A 19,806-nucleotide genomic window follows, 5' to 3' on the forward strand; every position below is an offset into this window, starting at 1 on the left:
TGCTCGCTGGAGGGCCTCTGGAGGGCCTCCAGGGAACAGCGGAGGCCGCGGAGAGGCCTCCGCTGGTCGGTGCTGGTCTCTGGAGGGCCTCCAGGTACCAGCGCCGGCCTCTCCGCGGCCTCCGCTGCTCGCTGGAGGCCCTCCAGAGTCTCTGGAGGGCCTCCAGCGACCAGTGGAGGCCGCGGAGAGGCCTCCGCCACCGCCGCCGGGCCCCGCGCGCGGGCGGGGAAGGCGGCAAGTGAGGGAGGGAGCGTCCCTGCGCGTGGGGACGCTCCCTCCCTCGCCGCCTTCCCCGCCGGCGCCCACGGCCCACTGCCTCCGGGGCTGGCTAAACCGGGACCTCTAATGGTCCCGGTATAGCCAGCCCGGGAGGCGGGAATAGGCGGCCAGAACCGGGACATTCCCGGGTGCCCGGGACGGTCTGGCCACCCCAGCATCACCCACCCCACTTTCTGGGTATTCTTCCTTCGAATTGTTATTATCCCAATCTTCCTTCTGACTTTGTCTTTCCATCATGCATTTATCCATTCTTGATCACAAAGTTCCTTTCCAGCAGAGGCATGCCATGATTCACACATGCAGGGAAAGGAGTTGCTTTTAGGTGCCTATCAAAGGTTTTTATTTAATTGCATTGTTTTAGCCATTCTTGAATATAGTATTAAATATAGTGTTTGAATATAGTATTAAAATTAATGTCAACAATGAATTTAATTAAAAAAAAATATTGTAGTTCTTCTAGTCAAGTTATGCTTTGGCTTTTAGGGCTTCATATCAGAGCATTTCGTGTTGGGGGATATAATATGGTACAGAAAGACTGTGGATCATTACAGGATTTGTAACCAGTCCTTTTTCCCAACAAGGAGGATTTATGACTGTTTTGAACTCACCTTCACCCTGGCTTGTCTGGCTCATTGATGTAGCACTCCATCTATCCTGGGTGGGAGAAACAGTCTCCTGGGTTTGTTATCCATCAAAGGATGAGGTGCCTCATGCATTAGAGCAGGTCTAAGATCCTCAAAGATATATAAGGAGTATTCACAAAGGATTCTACAGCCCAGTGCAGATTCTGACATTAAAGAGTCCTTCTTCAAGACTATTTGTGTCATCTGCCAAGGAGGCACCCCAACCCATTCCCTTGTCCTTCTGAGTGCATGTTAATGTGGCCCAAGATATTTCTCTGTTCATCCACCAGATCCATGCTAAATTGCACAAGTATGGATTATTCTATGGCTCAAGATATGGCTTCTTTGTGAGAGAAAAGAAGTATAAATGGTCATATTTTGAGACATGGAATATAGATCCCATTAACATAGGTTGTTATGAGATTGTGCTTCATTGAAACGCTTACAGGCCTGCTTCTTGAACGCACTTGAACCTCTCTGTGGAGACAGCCCCTCCCCCTGCCCCAAGCCAGCATAGCAAGATAAGGAGAAAATAACAGAAACAATTGATGAGCCTGGCAAAATGGCAAAAAAAGATATCAAGAGGGAGCATGTGGTACTGAGCAAGAACTTGGGTACTTGCACTTTGTAGAGTAAGAGGGAAGGGTAAAGATGAGGTGAAGGAAGAGCAGAGAAGGGCCAGAGATACTGTGATGTCATCAGCCCTACAAAAGAGAGGCCAAGATGAGTCTGAGTCTAGTTTTTGACCGATTTCCCACTCACCTTGTTTCGGTCTGTTTGCTCCTTTTACCTGCAGGGCTGCTGCTGGATTTTGCACAAGCTGCCCCAAGCCGGTGAGTTGCCCCACCCCTTTTCAAGTTCCCTCCGCAGCAGACAGAAACCAGTTTTCAGAGGATCCTGTCTGCTGCAGAGGGAACTTGAAGAGAGGCGGAGCAACTCACTGGTCCGGGGCAGTTTGTGTGAAATCCAGCAGCAGCCCCACGGAGAAGAGGAGAATGAGAGCGGCATAAGTTTAGTGGGAGATCAGTCTTTCTTTCCATCATCAACAGAGAGCTTTTCTGTTTGAACAGCTTGTGTATACCATCAGATATGGTCAAATTTGGAAAAGGTGGGGGCGAGGGATAGCTCTCACACATAAACTATCATAAATATCTACATTCTCACAGTGTTATCAGGACTCTGTCCTTGCTTCCCCCAGATGTGTCGCACTCCCTACCAGGAATGTACGGGAAGGTGCTGATTACTTCTTCTCAAGTTAATTTCGTTTCTCTCTACTTCTACTTTGCAAGCAATAAAGCAGGAAGGGGGAGGGGAAAGAATAACAGAGCTAACAAACCTTGGTCCTCCAAGATACTTCACAGACCAGTGTTATGGAGAACCCTAAAACAATCAATTATCAATGGAATTTTACCATGCTTGACAGTATTGTGTTTGAAGTCTTGGAGGACTGAGCAAGAGACATTGCCAGTCTGTTCTAACAGGGATGTGTCTCCTCACCATGTAAATTGAGGTGGTGATTTCCTTGAAGCAGGATGTTTGCCAAGTTATTGAAGTATAGCTTGGTCCTGGGTTCCAGTGCAGCCAGGTACCTATCAACAACCTCCCTGATGCTATATCTTGCTTACTACCATTTCTAGATGGTCCTATTTTCTTCTTCAGGGAAAAAAAAACTAAGGCAAAATAGGCACCGCACCTTTCTGCTTGGAAACATGGGCACTACTACTGAGATGGTTCTGGAAATTTGGCATATGCATATTAAACCTCCTTTAAAATAGACCTGTGTCTTTAACAGAGGGCACAGAGGAACATATTGATGTAACAGAGAAAAAAATGATGCAGAATCATGTGAACTCTCCCCCTGCCCCCTGGATTCAATCCCAGGATCTCCTGTTTACCAGATAGGTGCTTTAAACCACTAAGCCACAGTGCCAGTTGCTGAGAAGAGAAGCAAGAGCAACCAACAGATAATCATGGCTATAATAAGCAGAAGAGAAGCAAAGCAGCCATTTTCATTGGAAATCACTGCATAGAACCTTATTTATGGAAACAATTTGACCGTTTCAATGATGTTAATGTGTAGTGTTTAACATGACAGCATTGTAATACAACCAAAATAACATTTTTAAGAAAGGGGGGGGGGGAGTCTCCATGGCTTCCTAGGTGGGGAAAGTGGGCTGGATGAAGCAAAATAAAAAGGAAGGCTCTGTAGATGATGTAAATGATGCAGTGCATAGTAGGAGCCCCATTTCAAAGTTACTGCGGAATGCTAAGGGTGGTCCGATCCTGGATCTAAAGCCCTATTGTGGAACTAATGAAAGCATCTGACAGATTCAACTCATGAGCAACAGGGGGAAAATGTGCACTGTGGAAATGGTTCCTGTCCTCTGTCAGAACTTCACTTTTTTTTTTTTTTTTACCTTTGTATCGGAACTAGACATCTTTGCTTCACATGCTGGGTTTTACAAACCCTAGCTAACACAGCTCAGTCAGTCAGTTAATGATGGTTAGTTTAATTAAATCATTTTTAATAGGGGTAACATTAACAAAATGGAGTCAGTTGAATAGCAAGGGTTGTGGGATTGATAGCCAGTGGCTTGGCCTTTTTTTCATTATTGTATTTTTGAAGACAGATTTCTTCCATGTCTCTGTAGTTGTTAACCCTATTGTACATCTTATGCTTGTTACTTATTTTGTTAAGTAAAAGTTTTGGATGATTGTTCTGAATTTGACTAAAGCATATCTGTGTTCTGAATTTGATTAAAGCATATCTGAAAATGCCAGTAATTTGTTTTTCTTTCAGAGGGAAAGTGGAGAAGTGTGGCAACCTAAGAAGAAACATTTTTTAGAAAATTGCACAGTTCTGGGGTGAATATGCCTATTATGCAGTCTTGACTCCAACAGTGTTGTCATCATTTTTTCATGTTTCCATAGCAACAAGTCTTACAGCTACAGTATCTTTTGAATACGTACTTGTCACTGAAGATTAAGCTGATCTCCATGTTGAGAGGAAGAACATGGCATGTGGAAATTATATCCAGTATTAAAACCTTGCCATGTCAGTGCAAATGTTAGGCTAGGGGTCCTCTTTCATCGCCATAACCAGTGGCATAGAACCCACATCTTCCTATTTTCTCCATTTATGGAGACAGGGTCATTTTACTCAAGGTCAAAAGGGTCATTTGTCCAGGGCCCACCACCATCAGGGACACAGTTTGACCTCTTGTCTAATGCATAGTTCCATGATATACATTTAATACCTGAAGTGGCCACTGATTTTTAATGTTAACCTGTGCCTGAAAATAGCATTCTGTGAAATGTAGTAGCTCGTTTACTATTTTCATTTCACAGTGTTTAATTTGGTGGTAATAAATGGGGCATTATCATGCTGTCATTGCCCAGTTCTGTGCATGTCTACTTGGGAAAGTAGTCCTTGTCAGTAACATGATTGCATGCATGTTTAGTTTTTTCACAACTTCAGCTAGCAGATTGGGTATCTCACTTCTCACCAATAAATAGTAGGACCGATCTCTAACTGTAGGACCGATCCCCCTCACCCCCCCTCCCTGTATGGGAGTGTGACTTTGACTGGGGGGGAGTGTGGGACGGATTGGTGACTGAAGGGTCTGAAGAACATTGGAAGGGCTGAATTGAGTTGCTGACAGGCGGATTAGGGCGGAGGCCGCGGGACGAAGGGGACGCGGAGGGCTCATACCCACCGGGCCCCCTGAGTCTGCACGGAGGGCTGCCCGAGTCTGCCGGTCGGCCAGTCGGCCGTATAACCAACATAAGAACATTCCAATGACCCTTACCCAGCTATCTGTTTTTCGGCAATCCCCCCCCCTTACCGCTCGACAAGAAGCAGGCTCCATATGGATACCAGTACGCCAGAAGGAAAAGGATAAGAACACGGCAAAAATAAGAACACTGCACTCATAGGCATTAGCACTTTAAAATCATTGCTTAAAGGCATTAGCACTTTAAAATTATCGCTTGTTACTCAACTGTTTACATCCCCCTGTCCCCAACCCCCGTCCCATCAGATCTGAACTGCCAATTGAGAGATATTATTTATTATTAGTTGTGGTTTATAGGCTATTTAAATTGGAAATTATTTATTGGCTAAAGTGAGAGTTGACTTATAGCGAATTAATTAAGGAAGAATTTATTGGGAGGGGTTTTTTTTATGATTAAGGAGCTTTTGAAACTAAAAAATTGATCTGAGGCAAATTGATTAAGGAAGATAATTATTGGGGAGGGTTTTATAATTAATAAGCCTGTAGATTAAATTAATTTAAATTTAGCTAATAATTGTTGAGAAGTTTAGAGGGGATTTAGTTAAATAGCTAATTAGTAAATGGCAGATTAGTTAAAATAGATAGATCAGCTGGGAGGAGGGGGTGGAAGAGAGGGTAGCTGGACGGTTCCATCAATTTAAGGGGACATTAATCGGAGATGAATGGCCTGGGGATTCCAGTGCTCCTGGGGAGGGGAAGATATGACGGTGGGACGAGGCAGTATTATAAAGGAAGGAGATCGAGACACAACAGTGCTCGACCCCCTTCCAGCCTTCGTCCCATCCCGACGGTGACAGGTAGTGGGGCCAGGTTGAATTACTCGCCTCCGTCACTGGTGTTATGCAATGCCAGGTCCATTAATAATAAGACCTCTGTCCTGCAGGAGTTCCTGACTGAACAGGATATGGACCTGGCTTGCGTGACCGAGACCTGGGTGCGCGAAGGGGAGACGGTAGCTCTCTCCCAGACCGTTCCCCCGGGATACTCGGTCTTTCACCAGTCACGGACTAGCGGGCGGGGGGGCGGGGTGGCACTTTTCATACGAGAGGCTTACTCCTTTAGGGCTCTTCCGGCTCCAGAGATCCCGGGTGTTGAATGTGTTGGCCTGATGTGGGATGTTGGGGAGGGGTTGGCGATCTGGCTGGTGTACCGACTGCCTAACGCACCGGCCGGCGCCTTACCATCCCTGGTGGAGGCCGCGGCGGGCTGGGCGTTGGAGCACCCAAGGCTTTTGGTCTTGGGTGACTTCAATGTCCATGCCGATGACGCGGCATCCAGCCAGGCGATGGACCTGGTGTCATCCATGGCGACACTAGGACTCTCCCAGGTTGTCACAACACCCACCCATCAGGCGGGACACATGTTAGACCTGGTCTTTGCGGCCGGAATATCAGTGACTGATATTGCTATGGAAGCAGTGCCATGGTCAGATCACTTTGCCCTCAAGGCCCGTATGGAGGTATCACCCAAAACCCGTTTAGGCGGAGAGCGTATTTTAGCTCACCCGCGGAGCCTGATGGACCCGGAACGGTTCCTAACGGCTCTACGGGATACCTGGCCCACTGGTGATTCCCTGGATGGTCTGGTAGAGTCCTGGAACAATGGGCTCTCCAGGGCCATCGAGGAGATCGCACCCAGGCGCCCTCTGCGCCCCCGCCCGAAACCGTCCCCCTGGTTTAACCGGGAGCTGCGGCAACAAAAGCGGGGGCTCAGACGACTAGAGAGGCAATGGCGGCGTACTCGAGACGAAGTGACCCGAGCATCTTATAGAGAGAGTTTGAAGGCCTATGAGATGGCAATCAAATCCGCAAAGAGAGCATTCTTTGCGGCTAAGATTGCATCCGCAACTTCGCGCCCGGCACAATTGTTTGACGTAATTAGAGGACTTACTACGCTGCCGCAAGGCAGGTTAAATTCTACTGAATTGGAAATAGGCTGTGAGGCTTTTGCGAAATTTTTTGCGGATAAAGTCGCATCACTCCGCCCCGACTCCCCTGCCAGTTTGGAGACAGTTAGCGAACCTGAGGCCCCGAGCCTGTCCTCGGATTATATACTGGATGGCTTTGACCCCCTCAGTCTGGAGGAAGTTGACAGGATTCTTGTATCTGCTCGCCCAACAACTTGTAAATTAGACCCATGCCCTTCCTGGCTTATTAAATCTTGCCAGGGGGACCTTAGATATCCCGTGCGGGATATCATAAATAGATCCCTAACGGAAGGGCACTTTCCAACGCCACTTAAAGAGGCTGTGGTCCGACCCCTCTTAAAAAAGCCATCTCTAGATCCGGCCCAATTGACACACTATCGGCCGGTTTCAAATTTGCCCTTTCTGGGTAAACTTATTGAGAGGGCAGTGGCGAAGCAGTTACAGACCTTCCTGGATGACACTTCCGTCCTCGACCCATTTCAGTCCGGCTTTCGCCTGGGACACGGGACGGAGACAGTGTTGGTTGCCTTAGTGGATGACCTTCAACGGCATCTGGATCGGGGTGGCTCGGCGGTGCTGATGTTGTTAGACCTGTCGGCGGCGTTCGACACGGTCGACCATCGGCTACTGACGTGCCGCCTCGCCGACGCAGGAATTCAGGGGTTGGCCTTACAGTGGCTTTCCTCTTTCCTGGAAGGTCGGGGACAAAGGGTCGCAATTGGGGGGGAGCTGTCTCGGAGGCGCTCACTTGATTGTGGTGTGCCCCAAGGGGCGGTTCTCTCCCCGATGTTATTTAACATCTACATGCGGCCTCGTCATATGCTGCAGAGCTGATACCGAGTGGGAGACGAGTGCAGCATCATCAGCAAACAGTAGCTCTCGGATGAGTTTTTCCATTGTCTTGGAGTGGGCCTTTAGTCGCCTCAGGTTGAACAGGCTGCCATCGGTGCGATAGCGGATGTAGACACCATCGTCCTCATCTAGATCTACTGCGGCTCTTTGAAGCATCATGCTAAAGAAAATCGTAAAGAGAGTTGGCGCGAGAACGCAGCCTTGCTTTACACCTGTGCCTATTGGGAAGGGCTCCGAGAGGTCGTTGCAGTGTCTGACTTGGCCTCGCTGGTCTTCGTGTAGCTGGATGATCATGCTGAGGAACCTTGGGGGACATCCTAAACGTTCCAAGATTTGCCACAGGCCTTTCCTGCTAACGGTATCGAAAGCTTTGGTAAGGTCGACAAAAGTCACATACAGACCCTTGTTCTGTTCCCTGCATTTCTCTTGGAGCTGCCTGAGAACAAATACCATGTCGGTGGTGCTCCTGTTAGCTCTGAAGCCGCACTGGCTCTCTGGGAGGAGTTCTTCTGCAATGGTGGGCACCAGTCTGTTCAGGAGTATTCTGGCAAGGATTTTGCCTGCGATGGAGAGCAGGGTTATCCCCCGGTAGTTGGAGCAGTCTGACTTTTCCCCTTTGTTCTTGTATAGGGTGATGATGATTGCATCACGAAAGTCCTGTGGTAATTTGCCTTGTTCCCAGCAGGTGACAAGTACCTAGCCTCAGATCGCAAAGCATGGAGGCACACCATCCACCAGGCTGTCTCTTCCTTTGAGAACACACGCATAGCTGGTCTTGAGGACAAAAGGAGATTGAGGAAGAATCGCACTGCTACAGCACCAACCCCAAATCAGACTTTTCCCTGCAGCCGCTGTGGCCGGACCTGCCTGTCCCACATTGGTCTTGTCAGCCACCAGCGAGCCTGCAGCAAACGTGGACTATTGCACCCTTCTTAAATCTTCGTTCGCGAAGCCAAGCCGAGAGATGCGGCCTCTTGCCCAGATTGCCCGAAGGTATGGGTTGGGGTGTCACCAGTATGCTGATGACACCCAGCTCTATCTACTGATGGATGGCCAGCCTGTCTGCGCCCCGGAAAATCTTGACCAGGCACTACGGGCCGTGGCTGAGTGGCTCAGACTGAGTGGGCTGAAGTTAAATCCTACGAAGACAGAGGTCCTTTGCTTGGGCCGCCGCGGCCCGGGGAGGGGGATCCCCCTGCCGGCTTTTGACGGTGCGCCGCTTATGGCGGCGGACAGGGTCAGGAGCTTGGGGGTGCTGTTGGAGCCTTCTTTAAAGATGGAGGCTCAGATAGCAGCCGCTGCCAAGTCCGCATTTTTTCATCTTAGACGGGCAAGGCAGCTGGCCCCCTTTCTGGAGCGCGACGACCTAGCAACAATGATCCATGCTACGGTCACCTCAAGGTTGGACTACTGCAACGCCCTCTACATGGGGCTGCCCTTGTCTCGGACTCGGAAACTGCAGCTGGTGCAGAATGCCGCGGCCCGGCTGTTATTGGGTCTCCCAAAGTGGGAACACATCCAGCCGGGTCTTCGGACTCTGCACTGGCTTCCAGTGATATACCGAGTCCGGTACAAGGTGCTGGTTATTACCTTTAAAGCCCTATATGGCCTGGGACCTGCCTACCTGAAGGACCGTCTCTCCCCACATGTTCCCCAGAGAGCACTGAGGTCAGGAACACAAAATCTCCTCACTATCCCCGGGCCAAAAGAAGCCCGTCTGAAAGCCACCAGGGAAAGGGCTTTCTCCGTGATGGCCCCCGTATGGTGGAATCAGCTGCCGGAAGAGGTGAGGGCCCTGCGGGACTTGGCGCAGTTCCGCAGGGCCTGTAAGACGACCCTCTTCCGGCTAGCCTATACCTAGCCTACATTTAGCTAGGATAACAACTTGAGGAAACTGGCCAGCCATCTGTTCATAGGAAACTGAATTACTCTGTTTTAATATTTTAACTGTTTAACTATTTAACTGTTTTATATTTGAAATTGTTTAATTTTAAGTTTGATTAATTGTTGGAAGCCGCCCTGAGCCATTCGTGGGAAGGGCGGGATATAAATCCCAAATAAATAAATAAATAAAAATAAATAAATGTAGTTCCTCAAATTTTTTCTTTAAAGCAAAGGGTTCCCTAGGTTTTACTTCATCCATAGCATTCACCAACCTAGCACTTGCTACAGCATGAGTATCACATGAGTTTTCCCCAGCTAATTTCTGGCATGGCCCTTATAGGTCCTGCGCCACCCACCACCACCCTGTTTATAATATCAACTGTCGCACCCCTGGCGCCCCCCGCGGTCCCCCAGTGTGGCCGTCGTACCTCTGCCTGCGGCTGCCCCTTTTAGGGCTCGTGCTGGTGTCCCCCTGACATCTCAGAAATTGAAGGGGGGGCGGGGTTACCGCACCTCAAGCCCCCTTTCCCCTCCGGCTGTGTTTGGGCTCCTGTCTCTCTCAGTCAGCTTCCTCCCCGACCTCTTGGCCCTCTGCCTTTTATCCCCCAGCAAGTTCCCTCTCCTCTCCCCGGGTCCCACCTCTGGCTAGCTCTGCCCCCGTTGATAAGCCAAGGAGAGGCGTTTCAGGGCTTGGCCTCTCTGGGGCTGCTGGGTTGTCCCTGGTCCTAGTGGAGCGTCAGGGCATGGCAGCACTAGCTGCCGTGGCTCAGCCTGCTGCCCCTCCCTCCTCGAGCTCCTCTCTTGCCTCTCCTCCCTGGCTGCCACTGATGCTGCAAGGCAGCAGATCTCCCCGCGCCTGAGGACGGGCATGCCGGCTGTGGGGGCTGGGGTGTGTTGCCAACAGTTTAGCTCCACTGCCAGCCACTGAGGTACAGTGGGGTGCAGCGGTGGGGGCTGCCAGCATCGCCCCGGGTAGCCCCCCAGGCACCAGTGGGTGGGGAGGGAGGCTAGCGAGTGTGAGAGGGGGCCCCCCCGCAGAGTCCCGGCCCGGCCAGGGCACACCCCCTTCTGTGTTTCTTGCTTCTCTGCCTCATCCTCAAAGAGCCTGGAGAGGTAGTCTGCCATGTGGTGGTCAGCCCCGGCTTGATGCTGCACTGTGAAGCAAAAGGGGAGAAGTGACATGTACCACCTGAGGATGTGGTTGTTGCTATCCTTCATCCTGGACATCCACAGAAGGGGGCGTGGTTGACCACCAAACGGAAGGCATTATTGGTTAGGTACAACTTCAATGCCCCGATGGCCCATTTTACCGCTAGGGCTTCTTTTTCTACTGTGGAGTAAACATGCTCCGCGGCTGATAAACAACTCCGGGCGGTCTTCCCCGGGGTCTCCTTGGGACAGCGCCGCCCCGATCCTGGTCTCTGAGGTGTCTGTGTGTAATGCAAAGGGCCAAGAGAAGTCTGGATTTTGCAGCACCGGTTCCCAGGAAAGGCTGGTGCGGAGCGCTTCAAAGGGCATTGCCTGGGCTGCCCCCCACTGGAGGACATTCGGGCATGCATTCCGGAGGCAGTCCCTCAAAGGGGTGGCCACGGCTGCGAAGTTGGGTATGAATTTACTGTAATACCCTGCGAACCCTAAGAAGTGTCACAGCTGTTTCTTGGTGCACAGGCGTGGTTGCTGCTCCAAAGTTATGGGGTTGTAGCTGCTCCTTCCCAACCAGGAACCCCAGATACCTGAGCTCCGAGGTGGCTTTTCCAAGGGTTGGCGCGGAGCCTGGCGACATGCAGGGCCTGCAACACTTGGTGCAGGTGGATCAGGTGGACCTCCCAGGTCGGGTTGCACATGATTATGTCGTCGATGTAGGCCTGGGCAAAGCCCTCGCACTGGGCCAAGGCCTTATCCACCTGCCGCTGGAAAGTTGCTGCTGCCCTGTTCAAGCTGAAGGGCATTCTCTTGAATTGAAAGAGTCCCTGGGGGGGTGGCGAAGGTGATCTTCTCCCTGTTTGCCGGGTACATGGATACCTGCCAATAGCCCTTGCTGAGGTCCAGTGCGGAGAGGTACTGGGCTTTCCCTAGCTGGTCAATAAGGATGCATGGGGCATTGGGTAGGCGTTGAATTTGGCCAACTTATTCACCTCCCAATAGTCCACACAAAAACGCATGCCGCCATCGGGTTTCGGCATGAGGACCACTGGGCTGCGCCACTCACTCTGGGATGGTTCATTGATGTTGAGGCGATGCATCTCATCCACTTCCCGGGCGATGATGTCCCAGCGCTTCTGCGGCATGGGCCTCCATCGGGCCCGAGCCACTTGACCCAGGGAGGTTACAACTCTCCACTTGACCTGGGGAGGTTACAACTTGACCAGGGTGGTCAAGCCCGGCCTGTTGGAGAATACTGAGGACCGCTGGGAGAGCCTGTTGCTGTTCCGGTGTAAGTGAGGTGCCAAATACGTGAGGTTCCCCTCAACGTCCCCTGGTAGTCCAGGGTAGGGACCCATCCCATAGGTTGCTCGGGTCCTCTTCCAAAAGCCCCTTCTTGTTGGGTGGCTCTCGCCGTATCCACCCCTTTAGGTTGTTTATGTGGATGGACTTCTTTTGGCGGGGGCAGGACCCACATTGCACCTCGTACGTGAGGAGACCCAGTACCTGTGTAACCTGGAAGGGCCCTCGCCAGGGGTCTCCCTGATTCTCGCCCATTACCTCCCTGTGCACCAGGACTCTGTTTCCCACCTGGAAGCCCCAGACCTTGGCAACCCTATCATACCGCCTTCGCTGAACTTCCTGGGCCCTTTCGAGGTTGCCCCAGGCTTCCCGGTGTATGTCCTCCAGCCGCTCTTGTAACCGCCTAACATACTACTCTGGGGGCTCCTTGGGCCCCTCCCCACCTTGCACCCATTGATCCTCCAGCAGGCTAGGATCCCCAGGGGCTGCCTCCCATACAGCAATTCGAAAAGGGAATACCTGAGTGAGGCTTGGGGTGTCTCTTGGATGGCAAAGACCAGGGGGTCCAGGTAGAGATCCCAGGCAGTGGGGTGGTCATAAACCATCTTCTTCAGCATTGCCTTTAAGGTCTGGTTTATCCGTTTCACCAACCCATCGGTTTGGGGGTGGTGGACGGAGGTGAACAGTTGCTTAATGTGCAGCGTCTGACAAACTTGCCGCATAAGGCCAGCTGTGAAGGGCGTTCCCCAGTCTGTGAGTATTTCTTGGGGTAGCCCCATGTGGGAGAAGTAGTGCATCAGTGTCTGGGCCACGGCAGCACTTTTCATGCTAGACAGGGGGATGGCCTCCGGGTAGTGGGTGGCGTAGTCCATTAGGAGCAATATATACCATGCCCTCCTTGGCGTTCGGGGTAGGGGCCCCACAAAGTCCATGGCCACCCACTTGAAAGGGGTACCCACTACAGGCAAGGGGGCTAATGGAGCCTGGAGTTCTGCTCAGGACGTTAGGCATTGGCAGACGTTGCAGGAGCGACAGTAGGCCTGGGCATCCAGGGCCACGGAAGGCCAAAAGAAGTGGGCCAGGACCTTGGCTGGAGTGTTCTTAACCCTTTGGTGGCCCGCCCACTGGTGATCGTGAGCTCCCTGAAGGACATCCAGCCTGTATCGGTGGGGGACTAACAATTGTTTACTGGGGCCTAACCGCCCTTTTACCTCTCGGAACCATACCCTTTCCTCGCAGATGATTCGGGGCAGCCGCCGGCTCCTTCGCTCATCCACGATAACCCCATCACGGACTGCTTTGTGCTGCCGCAGAGCGTCCAATTCCTCGTCTTCCGCCTGGGCCTCCACGAATTGGGGGTCTGCTGGCCACACCTCCCACGTCGGTTGGGGGAGGGTCTGAGGTAGACGGGCCCTCTCCCGGGTCTGCCTCCTCCTCTACAGCCAGAGCCCCAGTATCGTAGTTGGCGGGGCCTGGCCAGCCTTGCTGTTCGGGATTAGCTGCCTCCACGACATCCCCAAAGCATGGGGCATCACATCCAAGCAGGATCGGATAGGGCAAACAGGCCACTTTGGCCACTGGTACACTCCAATAGCAGCCCAGGTACTTTAGGAGTATGGACACCACAGGGCACCGTTCTGTGTGCCCATGCATGCATGCGATGGATGTGCTGCAAAGGACCAGCAAGGGGGCGGACACCAGGTTGGCCCATATCATGGACAGCAAACTGCTGTTATCGACCATGGCTTGAATCTAGCATCCTCTGAGCCCCACGGTAATAGTCCAGGGTGGGGGCCGGGACCCCACCTCCGTGGTTTGCAGGGTTTCTTCCCACCCTGCATCGCATTCCATCATGGGACATTCTCACTTGAGGTGCCCCCACTGACTACAGGTGAAGCACGGCCGACTTCCCCCGCTGGTCGCCACCACTCCGGTAAAGGGCATCCCTCTCTTTCACCTTTGCGACTGCCAGGCTGTACTCCCGGTCCTGGTATCATGGGTCCTCCCCAGGGCCCCCACAATCCAGGTACGGAGCGGGCAAGCGGGGGCCAGGCGCGGCCATCCTGTTCGACTGACCCCAGTGTCTTTCCCAGAGGTCCTTCTGGTGCTGCTTGCCCCCTTTCCAGTCCTGCTGCCATCCGTCCGGGGTGGGAGGTCTCTGTGATTGGCTGCTTGGAAGTTCTCTCAGAGCTCCCGGGCCTCGCTAAGGCATGTTGGTCTCCAGCAGGTCACCCAATGGTGGGTGTGGGGCAGCAGCACCTGCAGCAGCTGCTCTATCACCACCAGTTCTACTATGTGCCACTCATCTTCGGTGGTAGGGTGAAGCCCACGGGTGGCAACGTCCTTGAGAACTGCAATTGCCGAGCGGGGGTGGACCGTTGCTGCTGACAGCCATGAGCGGAGCTTCTGGCGGTGGGCCTTGGGCATGACCTCCAGGTGGTCAAAAATGGCCGTCTTAAGTGCCTCATAGTCCATGGCCTGGGTCTTCTCCAAGGCCTTCATGGCAGCCTGGGCTTCTCCCGTCAGGTAGGGCCCTAGAATAAAAGTCCACTGCTCCTTGAGCCACCGCATGGCTTCGGCCACCCTCTCGAAAGCCTCGAGGTAGGCTTCCACATCGTCCTCTGCCCCTAACTTCATAAGAGGGGGCCATGGGTTTGTCTAGGACAAAAAGGTGCCACTTCAGCGGGGTCGGGCCAACAGCGCTTGTTTGAGGCCTCACACGACTTTCACTTGGGCCACTTGCTGTTGCTGAGTGACATTGCAAAGAAGCTGAGCCTGGTGGTTGAGGGGGGAAGGGTTGGTATCCATGGCGGCCATCTGCTCCACCTCTATCACCGAGTCGCCCCTTGCTTCGTCTGTAGAAGACTCACTGGATGGGGGCGCAGTTCTGTTGGGTTGCCAACCCAGTGGGGTAGGTATATAGGGGCGGGGCCGTCCTATGCCTGGGGCAGTGCCCGAATCCTCCACCACATTGTCACACCCCTGGTGCCCCCCACGGTCCCACGGTGTGGCCATCGCTCCCCTGCCTGCGGCCGCCCCTTTTAAACCTCATGCTGGTGTCCCCTTGAGGTCTCAGAAATTGGGGCGGGTGGGTTACCTTACCTCAGACTCCCTTTCCCCTCCGGCTGTGTTTGGGCTCCTGTCTCTCTCAGTTGGCAGCCCCTCTGTCACATCAGCCATCTTCTTCCCCGACCTCTAGGCCCTCTGCCTTTTGTCCCCCAGCAAGTTTCCTCCCCTCTCCCCGGGTCCCACCTCTGGCTAGCTCCGCCCCCATTGATAAGCCCGGATGCTGAGGAGAGGCTTTTCGAGCCTTGGCCTCTCTGGGGCTGCTGGGTCATACCTGGCCCTAGTGGAACGTTGGGGCGCGGTGGCACCAGCTGCTGCAGCTCGGCCTGCTGGCCCTTGCCTCCTCCCTCATCAAGCTCCTTCCTCACCTCTCCTCCCTGGCCGTCACCGATGCTGAGAGGCAGCTGATCTCCCTGCGCCCATCTGTGGGGGCTGGGGTGTGTTGCCGACAGTGTTGCTCTGCTGCCGGCCGAGGTACATTGGGGTGTGATGGTGGGGGCTGCCAGCGTCGCCCCGGGTAGCTGCCCAGGTGCCGGTGGGTGGGGAGGTAGGCTAGCGAGTGCGGGCCCCCCCCCCACAGAGTCCTGGCCCGGGCGGGACATCAACATATGTTCCCCAGTAAGGTAAGATTCTATTACAGGGAAGTAACCCTCATGCTACTAGGTGTGTGTATGAAGGAGGCCTCCTGTTAGCTATTAAACATCTCCTTAAGATACAGAGGAAGAGAGCTGCAGCATTTCAGAGTCAGGTCACAGCTTTTGCCTGGCGATCCAACACAGTCTATCATTCTGATGGTCTGCTCCCTGGATCACACTTTCATTTTCTTCCAATACTCTTTGCCAATTTATCTTTTGCAAAGTCCATTATATTCATCTTCAGCATGCAGGCTTAGTAGTGGCACTAAGGGCACTCCAGAGAGCAACTGGTTTAAATGGAAAGTCATGGCAATTTGTCTGATCAAAAATACTAGTAAGTTTTGTTTCATTACAATGTTGAGAGGAACATTATGGTCTGGAGGAACAAGCATTTAAACAAATGGGCTCAGGTTGATTGATACCATGTATTTTTTCTTTATCTGTATGGTGAGCTAGCAATGGGGTATGTGCCTGGGAAAGAGGAAGACTACGCAGCTCACCTTTTGCTGCTGAGCAGCATCAAGGAGTGTAAGGGGCTCAATGATGCATGGTGGAGCGGCAGTTGGTGGGCCAGAAGAGCAGAGGCCACAGGGTCAGGGGCACGGGCACAAACTAAGCATGTCTTTTGCTAATGTTGGTCCCTGATGCTCCATGATGGAATCTGTGCTTCCCTGCCCAACTCACCTTTCTGTGTCACCCCCATTCAATCCTTGATTAGTGGCAGAGAATGAGCAACACAGTGTGGTGTCCCTAGTTGTTTAATATTGCTGTACAATACATATCTGTGCAGCTCATCTATACTTTTGTTTCTACTTATGTCAAGATTAAAGCCATCTCTCAATATTAGAAACTGGTTGGGACAGAGTGAGAAGCTTTCAAAATACAGGGTTTCAAAAAATTTATCTGGAGGACTATGGTAGTAAGTGGATTTTTAAACTCATTGAGTTCTGAGACAAAAAAATGACACATTGGGCGTTTTCGCACTCACCTTCAGCCGGCGCGACCCCCCTCTTCACCGCACAGGATCTGCGCGGATTTTGCACTAAACGCCGCGGAGCAGCCGGAAGAGCCGGAAACTCCCGGCGCTTTTGCGGCGCAAACGGAAACCGCCAAAAAGCAGTTTCCGTTTGCGCGGCTTTTGCGCCGGGAGTTTCCGGCTCTTCCGGCTGCTCCGCGGCGTTTAGTGCGAAATCCGCGCAGATCCTACGCGGTGAAAAGGGGGGTCGCGCCGGCTGAAGGTGAGTGCGAAAACGCCCATAGAGTCAAACAGACAAAAAATGACACATTGAGTCAAACTGAGATTTTTTTTAACACATTTTTTTTGTTTTGAAAATGGGGGGAAATCTTAATTTTAAAGAAAGAAATACATGTTGATACCTCCTAGTAGTTACATTGTCTAAGGGAATTTTCATGTCACTCTAAAAGCACCTATGAGCCCCTCTTGCACTGCTTTTGCTCACTGACAGAGGTGAATCACCTTAATGAAGACTAGAAAGTATTAACAGAGGAATTTAAAACAGAACCTACATCTTAGCCAACAGAAGTATAGCATTCAAATTACAGAGAGGATGGGCCTTGCAAATATAGCTTTATTGTGAGAATTACTTAAGGGGAAGTAGTATCGATAATGAAATGGCCTCCTTGAATTCTATTCTTATTGAAAGAGGGAGAAAGAAGCTGGAACTGAGTTTATTGATGGAAACATTTATATTGGTAGTATCTGTGTAAGCCATGTTGAGTTTACATTACAGGGGAAAGGAGGCACAGAATTTTCTGTTGTCTGTTGTGTGTGTGTGTGTGGGGGAAGGTAAAGGAGATTGTGACTGCTCTGAGACTCTGAGATTCAGAGTATAGGGCAGGGTATAAAACCAGCTCTTCTTCTTCATAGTAATTCTCAATGGATCTGAATGTTAGGCTGAGAAACAACCCATATGCTCCTGAACTAGTAATGCTATTATCCAAAAAAAAATACTAACATTAAGAAAATGCTGATCGATTACATATTTATTATTACTGGCAGATTAAATTGGAAGGTTAATAGGGGGGTATATTTAATTATCTATTAATATGCCATAGACGATTAAAGTTTTAGCCAATTAAATTATGGAGATAAGGTGGGGGGAGGTTTAATTTAATTAACTATAGATTAATTAATTAAAGGGCCAGGCAAATTGGAATTGTGAAACAAAGGAGGGTGAGGGTGGTTAAGCTCTGGAGAAGATAACTGGGCAGTAAACAAACTGACACTAGTGAAGGATCAGGTATGGAGCGGATGTCTGGCCTAGGGATCCCAGTGCTCATGGGGAGGGGAAGGTATGACGGTGGGAGCAGACGGAATTATGTGGGAAGGAGGCGGAGACAAGGTAGTGCTCGGCCCTCTTCCGGTCTGCGTTCCATCCCGAGGGTGGCAGGTAGTGGGGCTAAGAGGGAAAGCCAGTCTCCGTCATTGGTGTTATGTAATGCCAGGTCCATAAATAATAAGACCTCAATCCTTAGGGACTACCTGCTTAAGCAGGACATGGACCTGGCTTGCGTGACCGAGACCTGGGTGCGGGATGGAGAGATGGTGGCTCTCTCCCAGATGGCGCCCCCGGGTTACTCGGTCTTTCACCAATCACGGACAACTGGCCGGGGGGGAGGGGTGGCGCTATTCATACGGGAGGGTTACTCCTTCAGGGCTCTCCCGGCCCCAACGATCGAGGGCTTGGAGTGTGCTGGTTTGGCGTGGGAAGTGGGGGAGGGGTTGGCGATCTGGCTGGTGTACCGTCCACCTAACGCACCAGCCGGCGCCTTACCAGCCCTGATGGAGGCGGTGGCGGGCTGGGCGTTGGAGTTCCCGAGGCTTATGGTCTTGGGCGACTTCAATGTCCATGCAGACGACGCGGCCTCCAATCAGGCGCTGGACCTAGTGTCCTCCATGGCGACACTAGGACTCTCCCAATTTGTTACCACCCCCACGCATCAGGCCGGGCACATGTTAGACCTGATCTTTGCGTCCGGGATCTTGGTGGACGATATCGCAGTAGAGGCGGTGCCATGGTCGGACCACCTAGCCCTCAAGGCTCGTATGGGTGCGCCTCCTCAACCCTGTATAGGCGGCGAGCCTATTTTGGCTCGCCCGCGGAGTCAGATGGACCCTGAGCGGTTCCAGAGGGCTCTGCGGGACCCCTGGCCCCCTAGCAATTCCCTTGATGACCTGGTAGATACCTGGCATGACAGGTTATCCAGGGCTATCAACGAAATTGCACCCCGGCGTCCTCTGCGCCCTCGAAGTAGGCTGGCTCCTTGGTATACCCCGGAGCTACGCCAACTGAAACAGGGTCTCAGACGACTAGAGAGGCGGTGGCGGCATACTCGTGACGAAGCGACGAGAACATCCTATAGAACGTTTATGAAGTCTTATGAGATGGCAGTCAAAGCCGCAAAGAAGGATTACTTTGCGGCTAGGATTGCATCTGCAAATTCGTGCCCAGCACAATTATTTAAGATAATTGAAAATTTGACCACTCTGCCCCAAGGAAGACCAAATATGAGAGAATTGGAAATAGGCTGTGAGGCTTTTGCGAAATTTTTTGCAGATAAAATCTCGTCACTCCGCCAGGACTTTTCTGCCACATTGAATGCAGTAGATGAACCCGGGGCTCCGTGCCTGTCTCCTGATGTTATCTTGGATCACTTCGACGCGCTTAGTCTTGGGGAAGTCGACGAAGTCCTCTCAACTGTACGCCCTACAACTTGCGACCTTGACCCATGCCCCTCCTGGCTAATTAAATCCTGCCAGAGGGAGCTTAGATATCCTATATGGGATATCGTAAATAGATCCCTCTTGGAAGGGCAATTTCCAACATCTTTGAAAGAGGCCATGGTCCGCCCTCTCCTAAAAAAGAGTACAGCAGATCCGGCCGAATTGGCAAACTATCGACCGGTCTCTAACCTACCATTTTTAGGTAAGGTTATAGAGAGGGCAGTGGCGTTACAGTTGCAGAGCTTTTTGGATGACACTTCCGCCTTAGACCCTCACCAGTCCGGCTTTCGTCCTGGTTATGGGACGGAGACAGTGCTGGTCGCCTTGGTGGATGACCTCCAGCGGCATCTGGACCGAGGCGGCGTGGCAGTGCTGATATTGTTGGACCTGTCGGCCGCATTTGATACGGTCGATCACCAGCTACTGGCTCGCCGGCTCGCTGACATGGGGATTGGGGGATTGGCCTTACAGTGGCTTTCCTCCTTCCTCGAAGGACGGGGACAAAGGGTGGCCATTGGGGGGGAACGGTCCCGGAGTCACCCACTAGTATGCGGGG

Source organism: Heteronotia binoei, chromosome 1, assembly GCF_032191835.1.
Source record: "Heteronotia binoei isolate CCM8104 ecotype False Entrance Well chromosome 1, APGP_CSIRO_Hbin_v1, whole genome shotgun sequence".
NCBI lineage: Eukaryota > Metazoa > Chordata > Lepidosauria > Squamata > Gekkonidae > Heteronotia > Heteronotia binoei.